We start from the raw sequence: 14,480 nt of genomic DNA, 5'->3' as shown, positions 1-14,480 counted from the left end.
CTTTTTCTCCCTCAGTCTGGTCACAGTGCCCATTTTCACGCAGTGCTTAGTTAAACCGTGGAACTCCCTCCCACAGGAGGCAGTGACGGCCAATAACAGGGATGGCTTTGAAAGAGTACGGGACAAATCCACAATCGGAGGCAGCCATGCTTCTGGCTCTCTGTTGCTGGGAATCGAGGGAGGGGAGAGGGCTCTTGTGCTCAGCTCCTGCTTGCAGGTTTCGCCGAAGAAGCAGCTGGTCAGCCACTGTGAGAACAGGATGCTGAACTCGATGGGCCCTTAACCAAAGCATCTGAAGGCGAGTATGTCAACTGCGTCGCTTATGGTGTGCAGACGGCCTCAGGATCAGGCCGTGCTGGCTTGCCTCGCTACATGCATGCAAGCAAGCAAGCAGGCGAGGCGGGCGGGCAGGCAACCAACTCTCTCCCTCTCCCTCTCCCTCTCCCCCGCCCCCGCCCCTTGCCATCTGCAGCTGCCTCTGGGAGCCAAAACAGCTGCCTGCCTCTTTAAATCGCTCTCTCCCACGTGCTGTCTGGTTGTGCTGGAGACGGTGACGCACTTGTGACGTCAATGGGCGCTAGGGGAGAATTTAGAGCCGGGGAAGGGAGGGGGGCAGCTGGAGAGAGAGAGATGTCAGCTCATTTGCATTAAAGGGCCGGCCAGGATTTGCTCCCCCGCCCTCCTGGTTCTCTGGTGGAGGGAAGGGGCGCAATAGAGAAACGACGAGGAGGTGGGAGTGGGGGGGCACCAAAGTGCAGAGATGCCCCCTCGGACCCCCCACTCCGAGCTCGGGCTCCCTCTGCAGTCTCCTCACAGTCGCAGACCCTGCAGTAAACAGCGTGTCCTTCCGCGCCACCAGCCTGAAATAATCCCTCGCCTGCTGTCACTCAGTGACACGATGCCCGCGGTGGCGGCAGCGGCAGCACGAGAGGGCAGGGAGGGGACACGTGAGCGCTGCGCGTGTGCAAGCGGGGGCAGGGAGGTTGGCCGGGCGGGTTGCGCCTGCCAGGCGCAGCCACTCTGTCACCAACCCCAACTTTCCTTACCTGCCTGAGGCAGCAGGTGAAACTTTTTCTGGCAACGGTTCCCTTCTGAATGTCTCAGAGGAGGAAGGATCTCGACTCTGTGCAGAAGGTCCCAGGTTCATTCTGTGGCATCTAGGAAAGTTTCCTGGCAGAAACCCGGATGAGCTGCTGCCAGCCAGTGTAGGCAGAACTGAGCTGGTTGGGCTAATGCTCTGACCCAGCAGAAGTATTGATTCATAGCCATGTTGGCGAGAACCTTCTTTTATTTTGCATGGCTCAGTGACAGAGCAGGTGATTTGTACCCAGGAGGTCCCAGATTCAGTTCCCTGCCTGGAACCCGGGAAAGCCCCTGCCAGTCAGTGTGCGCAGTCCTGAGCTAGATGGGCCTAAGTTGGTAAAATCAGTTCATCCTATGCAAATCAGTTCTTTGCACAGAACAATGTGGGTTAGAACCTTTATTTTGAGGGAAGGGTGTGAGCTCAATGGTCAAGCACCTGCTTTGCAATCAGAAGGTCCAAGCTCCAACACCTCCAGATATTTAGTTATGAGGCTTGTTGGTCAGATGCTACCCAAAAGCACATTTAAAATATGAATACATTATACCATACGTAGAGCCGTGGCTACAGGGCTTCCTGAAACTGTGGAGAGACACTGCTGGTCAGTGTGAACAATAATAGGACAGATGATATGTTTCTAAGCAGCAGCAGGAAGACCAGATTAATGCTCACCCGTCTGCATTTATGCAGCACATTTCAAGCGTGACATGCTTCATTTCTGTAATTCTTACAATAACTCAGTAGGGTAGGCCAGTCTCATTTCCCCCAAATTATAATGTATTGAAGAGAGAGAAAGCCACGTGCTTAAGCTTAGTGTAGATAAGAACAGAAGGGGCCTGCTGCTGGGATCTTTATCAAGTCCAGTGTTCTGTTTTCCACCATGGCCACCAGGAAATTGACAGGTAGGAGAGGGAAGCAGCAGATTTCCCTTGCTGTTGCTCTCCAGCAATTGGCGTTCAGAGGTAGACTGTTTCTGAACATGGGAGCTCCATTGACTCCCACACATTTGAGGGACTGGTGGTTGATTTCTGAGAGATTCATGGTTAGTTTCTGTTTGGCATTTGATAACTGTGTACATGATGATTTGGGTATTTTAATGAGCTTCTGTAGGTTTTATTTAGTGCTGCGTTTTTATTGTATGGATCAGTTTTAATTTTTGTATGCATTGTGCAAGTTGTCTAGATGCTTTATTGTAGTAGGCAGCCAAGAAATTTAATAGACAGAATGATGATGTTGATGATGAAGAAATTTATTGTACACATTTTGATGTCAGCTCAAGATGCACCTTTTTGCACAGGCCTTTGGGGGGCTGGAGGATGAGATCAGAATATCTCTCAAATTTGGCATTTACATATTAAGTGGTTTAATTGTATTGAGCTGTGTGTAAAGTGCTCTGGGTGATGGGCATAAATAAATTCTTAAAAATCAAATTGAGCTCTTATGCCTATTAGCTAATGATAGACCTGACCTTCTTAAAACAGTGGTCATCCACACACCTTGTGGTGGTGAATTCTGTATCCATTCTGTGGAGGAAGACTTTCTTCTGATTGGCCAGGTCGTCCATCTATTTCATTGGTTTGGAAAAGGGCAACCAGACTGATCCATGGAATGGAGTGACCCCCCCCCCCTGAGGACAGGCTGCAGCATAGGTACTTTTTAGTTTAGAGCAGGGTTTCCCAAACTTGAGTCTCCAGCTGTTTTGGGACTACAGTTCCCATCATCTCTGACCAATGGTCCCGCTAGCTAGGGATGATGGGTGTTGTAGTCCCAAAACAGCTGAAGACCCAAGTTTGGGAAACCTTGGTTTAGAGAAAAGGTGACATTATAGGGATGTATAAAATCATGCATGGCATACAGAAAGTGGATAGAGAAAAGTTTTTCTCCTTCTCTCATAATAACATTAGAACTTGGCGACATCCAGTGAAGCTGAATGTTGGAAAATTCAGGACAAAGAAAGGAAAATACTTCTTCATGCAGTACATAGTTAAACAATGGAACTCCCTCCCACAAGAGGTAGGGATGGCTTTAGAAGAGGACTAGACAAATTCATGGAAGATAAGGCTATCAGTGGCTACTAGCTCTGTCTCCACACTTGGAGGCAGTAATGCGTCTGAATATGAGTTTCCAGAAGCCATGGAGATGGGGGTAAAGACAGAGAGAGCTCTTGTGCTTGGATCCAGCTTGTGGGTTTCTCACAGAGATGTAGTTGGCCACTGTGAGAACAGGATGCTGGACTAGATAGTCCATTGGCCTAACCCAGCAGGCTCTTCTTATGCTCGTATTGCATGAGCCAGCATTCTAACATTATAGAGTTGGGCTCCTGTGTCCCCATTGATTCCCTCTTAACTGTGGCTTCATTATCAGATTTTTATTACTAGCAGCAGTAGTAGCAGGCAACAATCAGTTTTATGGCATGAAAAATTATGCACATCAAACTGTCATTAAAGACAGAACAGCAGGCCAGGCTTTTTTCCTTGTCAGATGACAACCCGTTTTATCCACCTGGAATCAGTGACTGACAGCCCCAAGATCAAAATTTGCCATGAGCAGTGGAGAACCCCCTGCCACAGATTGCCAAAAGGAGATGGCATGTGTGGCGCATGTGTGGCGCAGGGGTAAAGGGACCCCTGACCATTAGGTCCAGTCGTGGCCGACTCTGGGGTTGCGGCGCTCATCTCGCTTTATTAGCCGAGGGAGCCGGCGTACAGCTTCTGGGTGATGTGGACAGCATGACTAAGCCGCCTCTGACGAACCAGAGCATCGTACGGAAACGCTGTTTACCTTCCCGCTGGAGCGGTACCTATTTATCTACTTGCACTTTGATGTGCTTTTGAACTGCTAGGTTGGCAGGAGCAGGGACCGAGCACCGGGAGATCACCCCATCACAGGGATTCGAATTGCTGACCTACTGATTGGCAAGTCCTAGGCTCTGTGGTTTAACCCACAGTGCCACCCGCATCCCAGTGTGTGGCGCATAGCCCCTATCTTATCTTCTACACCTCCTTTCCAGGGAAAGTTGTTGCTGACCAGAGCATTTATGCTAGAAGAGGCTCTCAGGTAGAAAAAAACTGGAGTGCAAGTCGACAGATGACTTAGAAAAGACATTTAAAAATTAGGCATTTCCTACAAGGGACTTTACGTTCTCTGCAGAAGACCTGCACGGTTCAACATTTTCCTGGAATCTTGTGCTTGGCACCAGAGGGCGATAGAGTGCCACAACCTCTCTGTACCTTGTTGCCCCAAACATGGTAGGGTTGTCTTTGAACACCAGAAAGGTCAGTGTGATGATAAGGGGGGGGGGGGAATGCTTGAGTGCATTAATGAATAAAAATGCTTTTAAAAAATGTTTCTTCTGAAGTCTTAGAGATGAACCTCAGAAAGATTGTGGGAATAATATTTGCATTTTTAAAAATCACCAGTGAAGTTTCTGGGGTTGTGACTCGTTCTGGGAACTGTAGGGCCAAGATAGGCAAACCAGATGAAGGCTGCCTGCAAAGCTCCATTGCCTTATACTAAGTCACATTATTGGCCCATCTACCTCAGTATTGCCTACATAAAGTGTGGGGAGACTTTGGCCCTGCAGAGGCTGCTGAACTACAACTCCCATCATCCCATTGGGCACACTTGCTGGGACTGGTGGGAGTTGTAGTTCAGCAACATCTACAGGGCCAAAGGTTCTCCACATTGCTCTACACTGACTGGCAGCAGCTGTACAGGATTTTAGGCAGGGGACATTCCCAGCTCTTCCTGCAGATACCAGGGATCAAACCTGGGTCCTTCTACATACAAAACTCTCCCTGTAGATGACAGCTTCTTCAGTGGACAAATTGTCAATGCAGGAAGTTGTCACCCTAAAGGAGAGCTATTTAGTTACATGGGGGTTTTGTGCAATGGCAATGGGTAACTTGCAAATAATATGTCCAGTTTAGAAGCTCTTTGGGGAAACTGGATGTAATTACCCAAACTGGAGCTGATCTAGGAGATTGTGGAACACACACACAAAGGAATAATTAGTACAAGGAAATGAGTCTGGTGAATGTGGTTGATATTTTATTTTGGCTGTGAGTCAGTCTGTGTGTTTTTAAAATGCAACTTCATGAGGATACTTAGGACACATCCAGATGGAGAACTCTTCCAGGAGCAAACAGATGCAGTCAGACCAGGAATAAAAGTTGAAGTGTGATGGCTTTGTTTGCAAAACCAGACTCAAGCAACTGAGGCTCCGAAAAGGCTTGAGAAGGGGAAATCACTCACCATGCAAAATACATTTTAACAATTAACTCGCAGATGGATTCTTCTCTCCCCGTCCCCTACCCTCCTTGTTTCTAAGTTAAACCTATGGAAATGTGATATTTTGTTGCATTGTTCTCTGACACTGAAAATGGCTTAGGTGTGAATTCATGCAGTGTAACTGGTCTCTCAGCTGTGTGGAAAGCGAGTAAGGTGTGTGTAGGTGTGAGTGGGTGTGAGTGTGAGGTTTCTGTTTCCTGATTTGCCAATTGCAAGCGGATGATTTTGCTATGTGGCACCCCAGGCCTGAAGAAATTCTCTCTAGCAGCATTGTAAATGAGAAGAAAGCCGAAATCACAAGTGCATTTAATGTTCTTTAATTACACACGGGAATCTTCACTCACTTCACCATGAATCACAAGTCCTGCGACTTCTTTTCAGGGGAGATTGTGGCCACATTCGCACCGTACATTTAAAGCACTGTGATACCACTTTAAACAGTCATGGTTTCTCCCAAAGCATATTGGGAACTGCAGTTTGTTAAGGGTGCTGAGAGTTGTTAGGAGATACCTTTCCCCCTCACGGAGCCACAATTCCCATAATTCCCTGTGAAGAGGGATTGGGTCAGACCCTCCAAGTGTCCCTATTTTCCAGTGACAGTCCCAGATTTACAGAAGCCGTCAGAGTTTCTGATTTGATCATGGAATGTTCTGCTTTTCCTTAGAACATCCTTATTTTCATCGGAGAAATGTTGGAGGGTATGGAGTTATTTGACTCCAGAGTCAAGGAGAAAAGTAAGATATCTGAAGGCAGCCCTGTATACGGAAGTTTTTTTAATCATTAATGTTTTATTATGTCTTTATTTACGTTGGAAGTTGCCCAGAGTGGCTGGGGCAACCCAGTCAGACGGGTAGAGTATAAATAATAAAATTATCATTATCACCATCATCATCATTATCATCATCTAGTATGTCCCTATTTTCTTGAAGAAGAGACAAGCCCATTTTTCAGTTTCACGCAGCGGTTCTCAACCTGTGGGTCCCCAGATGTTGTTAGACTACAACTCCCATCATCCCTGAGCTCTGGCCTTGCTAGCTAGGGGTGATAGGAGTTGTAGTTCAACAGCATCTGGGGTCCCACAGATTGAGAAAGGCTGCACCAGAGTATCTCAAGCCCTAGGCATACCTCTTCTCAGGTGAATATAATTTGGGGGTAGTTTTAGTAATATTCTTTTATCTAGACTAGAGAAAAGTCTGCAGTGTTCCCTCTGAAACACTTTTGTGTACCTCCGGGGGGGGGGGGGTATGCGTGCCACACTTTGGGAAACAGTGCCCTAGGGGAACCCTTCAGACTCCTCATGGACTCATGAGGGAATTATTTTCATTCATTCTAGTCTGTACCTATTTAGAAGTGCTAACTGGCCTTGCAAATGCTTCTGTGTATATGTATTACAAGGTCTTCTCTCAGTGCTATTTTTTTTCCAGAAAAAGAGGTGCCAGAACTCACCAGGAACACCTCCCTCATTCTCTTAGAATTGCAATGGTGCCCCCCTGAGAGGTGCTGGAACTGAGTTCCAATGAGTTTCCTTCTCCTAAGGGGGAAAAAAAACACCTTTTTGAATCGGAAATTTATTTATTTATTTGGTGACCCTCTAGAAGAGATAACAGGCCCTCCAGCTGTTGCCTGTGGAAACGTTTCCCTGGCCCTTCAAACCTCGAGGGGACAGTGTCAGCTCTCTAAAGAGAAATGTTTTTGATACTCTGGCGCTTTGAAGCGAACAAGGTTTTCCCATCACACAGGGAAGACAAGTTAAATATTATTATAGCTATTACTATTATTATTACTAGTTACAGGTAGGTAGCCGTGTTGGTCTGCCATAGTCGAAACAAAATAAAGAAATTCCTTCCAGTAGCACCTTAGAGACCAACTAAGTTTGTTATTGGTATGATCTTTTGTGTGCATGCACACTTGGTATCTGAAGAAGTGTGCATGCACACAAAAGCTCATACAGTGGAGGTCCGTTCTTAACCTGAAACTGTTCTTAACCTGAAGCACCACTTTAGCTAATGGGGCCTCTTGCTGCTGCTGCTGCTGCTCCGCCGCCGGAGCACGATTTCTGTTTCTGTCCTGAAGCAAAGTTCTTAACCCGAGGTACTATTTCTGGGTTAGTGGAGTCTGTAACCTGAAGCATATGTAACCTGAAGTGAATGTAACCCGAGGTACCACTGTACCAATAACAAGCTTAGCTGGTCTCTAAGGTGCTACAGTATTATTATTACTACTATTACTATCATCATTATTATTAGTTATATACTACTTAATGCCAACGTAGGCTTCTAAGCGGTTTACAAAGTACAGTGGTACCTCAGGTTACATACGCTTCAGGTTACAGACTACCCGCTAACCCAGAATTGCTGCTGGTTTTTCAAGGGTTTCCAGAGGTTTAGAGGGTGTTTGCTGGCTTTCCTTTCCCAATGGGCATTTAAATTATGTGTGATTTCATGTGCAGTGCCTCAGAACATAACCCCCACATAAATTGGGAGTTGCCTCTCTCTGTGTATAGATATACAGTAGATATAAGGGGCAGGGAGTGTCCATCTGCCTGAGTTTTTTTAGGAAGAAAAAAAAATACCATGTTCTTTAAATGGCTAGTGTAATTTGTGAGTTTGGACCCATCAGGCCTAAATAACGGATGAAATCATTCCAAGTCATGATTCATTCTTGAATCAAAATGGCGCCAGCATCCAAACGTTCATGAAGACTGCCACCTCCACCTCAGAAACCCTTGTGCCAAGTTTGGCAACAGCATTTTGAGAAGTGCCTGAATGCATGGTCAAGAGACAGACGAGTTCCTGTAAAGAATCCTGGGAATCATAGTTTGTTAAAGGGTGTTCGGAATACTAGCACACTTTTGTTTTCAAATTTTATGTATCCTTACGTCGCAGTAGCAAGGACCCTTTTCAAAGAAGAATTTCTGGTGATCTCTGAGAAAATGCAAAAGGTATTCTACAGCTTTTTATAATACTTGAACTGAAACTACCCCCCCCCAACAAAAACACCTGCTGCCACATTTTGGCTACCTTTTTAGTTGATTGAAAAGTTCTCTTTATAAAAAAATAATAATGCAAAAAAGTCGCTGCAAAAGAATAGCATGTGTTTTCTATATATGTAAGCATGAAATATAAATACAATATTATAATGTATTCATGTACAACAAGCCAATTATGGTTCAAAGAGCTTTGCATATATGTATTAGGTGACCTTGATTTCTATCACATTTTAAGCAAAATGTCAAGTTTGATGACTGAAAATAATCCATAAGGCCGGTCGTTGTATTGGAATCGTCTTGACCAAATGCGGTTTTAAGCGATTAATCTAACCAGCCAATCAATTAAATGTCACCACCCTCTTATTTATTCTGCTCTCTCTCTCTTTCTCCCTCTCCTTCATGGCTTCTTTAGGAATGAACGCACTGAATATTGATGTGTCCAGCTGTTCTTGGAGGCTGGGAGGGAAAAAAAGGCTGATTAAGAAAAAAGAAACGAAAGAAAAGGTAAAAACACACACGAGAGACAGTGTTGTGCAGTGGTTAGAGCTTGGAGCTAGCAGGCATTGCATTCTCCACGCAGCTGCCGCTCCGCTCGACCTGCCTTGCAGGGCTGTTGTGTGGAAAGAACCGGCCCATCGCCCTTTTGATGAAGCGGTAGCATTAAAACGCAAATAAACCTTTGAAAAATAGCTCGTAAAACCTTTTAAAACGCTATAAATCTTTTAAAGGGAGAGACCTTTTAACCCGAATTGCAGGGCTGGTGTAAAAGGTTGGGGGGGGGCCGGCGGCAAAGCCACGTCCGCTGCCCTTTTGAAGAAAAAGGTAGCATGAAAGAATGCAATACACTTTTAAAAGAAAAAGTGTGCGGAGGAGCAGAGGGAAATCCTAGTGCTGCCATTTCTGCCAAGCCGCCCAGAGGGGGCCCAAATCCAGTTGCAATTCGGGAGGAGAGGGAAAAGAGGGCAAGGCGGAGCGCGGGCCGCTTTAAGCGCTCCTTTGGCGAGCTGAACCAACTTCCCGCAGGCGGAAGGATATACAGGCGGAGGCCGCACTGCAACCTAGCTTGCATGTTTGCAAGGAGGAGGAGGAGGTGTGTGTGTGTGTATGTGCGTATGTATGTATGCATATATATAAAATTTTGGGGCCTGGTTGGCCCCGCCCTTTCTTTCTCTGGGCCCTCTGATTGGACCCCGGTCGCCATCTGCTTTGCTTCCTCTTAGCCCCCCCTCCTTTTCCAATACTTGGGTTGCACACACACACATACACACACACAAAATCTCTCTCTGGCAACGTTGTAGCCTCTTCTCCACCCCCCCCCCCGGTTGTGCAATGTAGTTGCCTTGTTATTAATTTATTATTATTATTATTTTTAAAAAAAGAATTGTCGCTAGGAAGGAAGCGAAGGAAGAGAAGCGCGAGAAGAGGAGAGAGAGAGAGAGGCAGAGCGAAGAAAGAAAGAGGAAGAGGAGGAGGAAAAATAAAAAAAAAATCAAGCAAGGACGCAGGATTGCAAAGAATCGGCGGCGGCTCCCAGGAGGACGAACTTTAAAGCTGAGGGGGACTGAGATTGGCATCGGGGCTGTATGCTGAGAATGTGCTTGCCCTCCTTTTAGGGGGAGGGAGGTTGCCTGGTTTTTCTCCCCCCCCCCCGCACTCCCCGCCGCCTTTTTGTTGTTGTTGTTCGAGAGAGGCCCTTGAGCCAGCCAGCCTGTTCTTGGGAGATCAGCTGTCTTTGGAGGCGCTCCGAGGAGCCAAAGGCAGAGAGAGGAGAAGGTAAGTGAAACTTACACGCGTTGTGTCAGTTTTCTTGGGGGTGGTGTTGTTCTTGGGTCCTCCAACCCCACCCCCCGCCTCTTTCCGGGGTGCAAAGCAGGATCTTTCTTGAATTGGGTGGGGGAGACCAGACCCCCCCCCCCTTCCCGGGGCCTGGGGTTGTTTGGAGAGGAAGACGGCAGGAGGCTCAACAGAAAAATAAGACATGGACTCTTCCAAGCTCATTTCCTCATGACATTTCTGTCCCCCCCCCCACTCCCACCCCGCAAACAAACAAACCAGCAAAATGGTACAGTACTGTAAAGCGAGGAAGCGGGGAGGAGATGTACCAAGGAGAGGCCACGCAGAAGTGGCTGCTTTCTTAAGTGGGGGGGAGATATGTGTGTGAGTGTTTTTAGGGGTCACCGTTGGGGAGGGGAAGATGAGGGAGAAAGTGGAGATGGGCAGCTTCCAGTGGGAAAAGCTAGAGAATTGATCCGTGTGTGTTTGGGTGGGAGTGGTGGGGTGTAAAAAGATAGGCAGAGAAGGGAGCAAGCACTTGAGATGGATGTGGAGAGTTGGGGTGTGAAATCTAATGTTGCTGGAAAATAGGAATAGAATGAGGTGAAAGGGAGAGCTGTGGGTGAAAGTGCAGGTAATGGGGTGCATTGGAAAGTGGGGTGCATAGTGCTTGGGTGCCTCTTCAGAGGTGGGAGGGAGAGATACAGGGAACTTTAAAATAGAAGATAGATAGGGAAATTGTCCCAGTATAATGTATCTTAGGGTTATCCTGAAATGCAGGTTTCATTATGGTGTGTGTAGTCAAAGGTTTGGGGCGAAAAGTGCATTGGAAGAATAATTCTAAGTGTGAGTTGTTTTTTTAAGAGAATGATGAGAACTGAGGGAGAAATATTGGGGTGCCTTAATTCTGATGTTATGAGAGGAGGGGAAGAATACCCCCCCCGTCCCACTGAATTGGGAAGAGTGAATGGTTAGAAAGGAAAGAGGAAGGATAATAAGGAAATACGATGGGTACAAATTATGCAGTCTGGTTGAAGAATATAAGGGAAAGAATCATGCGAAACTGGAGGAATGGTTTCTTGAGATGTGGAAGGAACTGGTGGAAAGCAATTCTGCAGGAAGTGAAAGGGTTTGTGTGGGGGGGAGAGGGTTAAAGGGGAGCATCTTGGAGCAAAAAAGCCAACTATTATTTTATGTAACTGGTGCTCTTTAAAATGTGCTAGCCTCTCTAGATCTTGACGTCCTGTCAAGTCAACAGTGTTCCCATTTGACAAATGGAGGACTGAGGCCCAGAGAGACCAGCAGTGCAGGCGTATGTGCCTACCCAGAAATAAACCCCATTGAGTTCGATGGCACTTACTACTCAGAATTAAGCACATAAAGTATTTCAGCCTAAGTTTGCTTAAAAGCCACTAATGGAGATGAGAGTCCACCACCTTCCAAGGAAAGCTGTTCCTAAGTCTAGTAAAAAACCCAAACCCTGTCTTGTCATTTGAATCCATCGGTTCTAGAGCAACAACGAAGAAATCTGCTCTATCATCTGTGGGACAGCCCTTCTCAGGACCTTTTATGTTGGTCCTCAGTTGCTGTCCCAAATCGGAAACTGTGTCTCTATGTGCGGATATTCATTGGCAGCTCGCTGTCCTTATCAACATCTGCACAAAACAACAGAGCAGCTACGCAGGATTTGTGGGTTGTCCTGTGTGTTGTGTGTAGGACTGTGAGAAATTGCTTTATGCCCCTACGAGGTGTCCTTCGCAAGCCTAGCACCCTCCAGAAGTTTTGGACTACAACTCTCAGTTGTGCTGCCTGAGCTGATGGGACTTGTAGTCTAAAACATCTGGAAGGGGGCAGGTTAGTGAAGGCTGGCTTAGAGGCTTAAGATTCACAGAGACACTTTATTTTAAAGCATCACAAAGTCGCTAGGATGTTTGCTGTTGCTGGTTCAAGAGTATGAGCCAAGAAGTCTCGGGTTCAGATATTACGTCTCCCGTGACCTCCCCAGATACCCTTTGCCAAGTCCTCAGCACACACACACCTTGCCCCCATATGTCTTGATCAAAGCAAATAATTATTGCTACTAGCCATGGTGAGCCAAATAGAGCCTCCAAAATTGGAGGCAGGGTACCTGTGACCGCTAGATTCTGAAGAAAGGGCTGTTGCCGCTGTGCCCTATATATGGCCTTCCTGGGAGTCTTTGTTGGACCCACCTTGACTTGACTCAGCAAGGCAATTCTTGAGTTCATAATACTGGCCTTCTTGCCAACCTCGTTGCAAGAATTACCATCACAGGGCATGTAAAGAGTTTTGAGTGCTTAAGAGAGAGAGATTTATGGCAGTAATATTAGATTTGCCAAGCTACCCCAAACCTCCAAACAGACATTTATATGACAAACTATTTATGACCTCATTGGCCTCAGAAGTAATTCGGAGCTCGAATTAGGCCAAGTGCCATCTTCCAGTGGGACTGATTCTCTTGGAGCACAGCTGTGCAAGCCATTGTATTACACAGAATTCTCTGCTGGACAGAATGAAGAGCTGTGTGTAACCTGAAGCCTTCCAGATTCTCACACCAGTATGTGTTGTTTTTAAAACATTTCCCATGTGTGTCAGTGTTAATAGCAGTTTTGTTTGGCTATGCTACGCGGATGGGGCCTGGTAGTTATATTTAGCAAACTGTCTCTTCCCCAAATCCAGAATTGCGAATAGGCAAGGATTATGGGAGTTGTAGTCCAGCAACATCAGGTTCCCCCATCGCTGACCTACTTTGTTTCTGTTCTGATGGGTGATGATTCTGCTGCTGCTGCCATTTAGTGCAACCATTGCAAGCTGGTGTCCTCCACTCAGCTGGCTGGGGCTGATGGGAGATGTAGTCCAAAACATCTGAGTGGAGGACATTAGCTTGCAAAGGCTGCACTGGTGAAATATTAGTGTGCGTATGTGTGTAAGCAATACTTACACTGGTGCCTGTGTTTGGAGAGGGCAGTGTGTCTGGCTTTTACAGCTGGAGAAGTGAAGCACATTGGACTAGCAAAGGCAGATGCTCTTGATAAGCAGAAATTGTGGGCTTTGCTGACCTTCTACTTTGTGAAGGCTGCCAGCTCTGGTTGTTTGGAACCGGTTAAAATCCTAGAAAAAGCTGGTTGTGTGGACTTCTTCAGCCATTTCCCAGACAGGCTCCATGGGGGAAGAAGAGGAGAGATGATGGTGGCTCTCAGAGGATTGTCGGAAGAGGGCGGCGGGGCATCTGCAGCAGCTGTGCTAAGTGTCAAATTGTTCTTGACATGTTTTTGGGTGTTTACGTCTCTCCGGCACCCTTTTGGGAAGGGAAGGCTGTAACTTCTGGGCTGGTCCACTGGGCACTAGTACCTTTTCAGGCAGCAGGGAAGACGGGTATTTTGAATTTTGCCAGGAGTGAAAGAAGAATCCTTGTGATGTGCCGGGTGATGGTGGGGACTGGATTTTTTTATAAAAAGGATGAGCAATTGTCTAGATGGCTTGCCAGCCAAGGAGTGGAAACAAGTCACTTCTCCCAACCTGGCTTATAGCCAGTCCATATTCATCTGCACACAAAACATACTCCTTTTTCCTTGTGGCAGTGGTATCTTCCCCCCCCCCCTTTCTGTTTGCCATCTTAGTTGTGCTCTTGCACAAACATTACACACACTTCAACACTACCTTTGATGTACTTTGTTGTTCTTGTTTTCATAGCTGTTTCCCCTGTGGTACAAGTGTGTTTGTCACTCGGTTGGACCCTTTCCCCCTTATATTACGGTACTTGTTTGCTTGTGACTGACTCTTGTGTGCGTTTTCTTTCCTGGCCGAAGTCATCCTCTGACATCCAGTGTTTGCATGGTGATTATTCTCTGTCTGTCTGTCTGTCTGTCTGTCTGCCTTTGCAACAGAGGCCCATCTCTGTCTGCCCCTGCCTTCCAAAATGAGGCACGTAATTCTACTGCGAGGGCCTTTTTGGTGATGGTGCCCTGTTTATGAAACACCCTTCCTCACGCCCACCACCCACACTTTAATTATTTTTGAATGTTTTAAATAGCTGTTTTTACTAATAATTTCATTGTTTTATTCTTTTGTAAACTGCTTTGAGGTGTCTTGTTTTTTGTTTTTTGTTTCAAGCAGTATATAGATTTTATGATGTGAATAAAATAAATAGACAGATGCCAGTTCAGGGCCTGTGTCTTCAGTGCTAGATCTGTTTGTTTGACATTTGAATGGCTAATTGGTTGTTTTGTTTTTTAATTCCTTGCATACCCCCATTTCAAGACTTTGAGGTGTATGATTTGCATGTATGATTTATCGCCAACACTTTTGCAGAAGATTATAAATGGGCAG

General features: G+C 46.3%; 1 protein-coding gene across 6 annotated transcripts in view; it reads left to right on the top strand.

Moving 5' to 3' along the window:
* Positions 1-203: 203 nt before the first annotated feature.
* The window catches only part of MEF2D (myocyte enhancer factor 2D), a 147,126-nt gene continuing 132,849 nt past the window's right edge, over positions 204-14,480 (top strand). For 2 of the 6 annotated variants that reach the window (XM_083478322.1, XM_083478315.1), the window contains exon 1: positions 9,556-10,133. The gene's annotated coding sequence lies outside the window, so the exon portion shown is untranslated. Of the gene's footprint in view, positions 299-897; positions 1,274-8,772; positions 8,865-9,555; positions 10,134-14,480 lie in introns of those variants that run through there. The other 4 variants (XM_083478316.1, XM_083478320.1, XM_083478317.1 and 1 more) reach the window with 4 other exon arrangements.

The sequence above is a fragment of the Podarcis liolepis genome (genome assembly GCF_965112155.1).
Source record: "Podarcis liolepis genome assembly, chromosome: 15".
Lineage (NCBI taxonomy): Eukaryota > Metazoa > Chordata > Lepidosauria > Squamata > Lacertidae > Podarcis > Podarcis liolepis.
The sequence above is the reverse complement of the archived record's forward strand: the minus strand, read 5'-3'. Positions and strand labels throughout refer to the sequence as shown.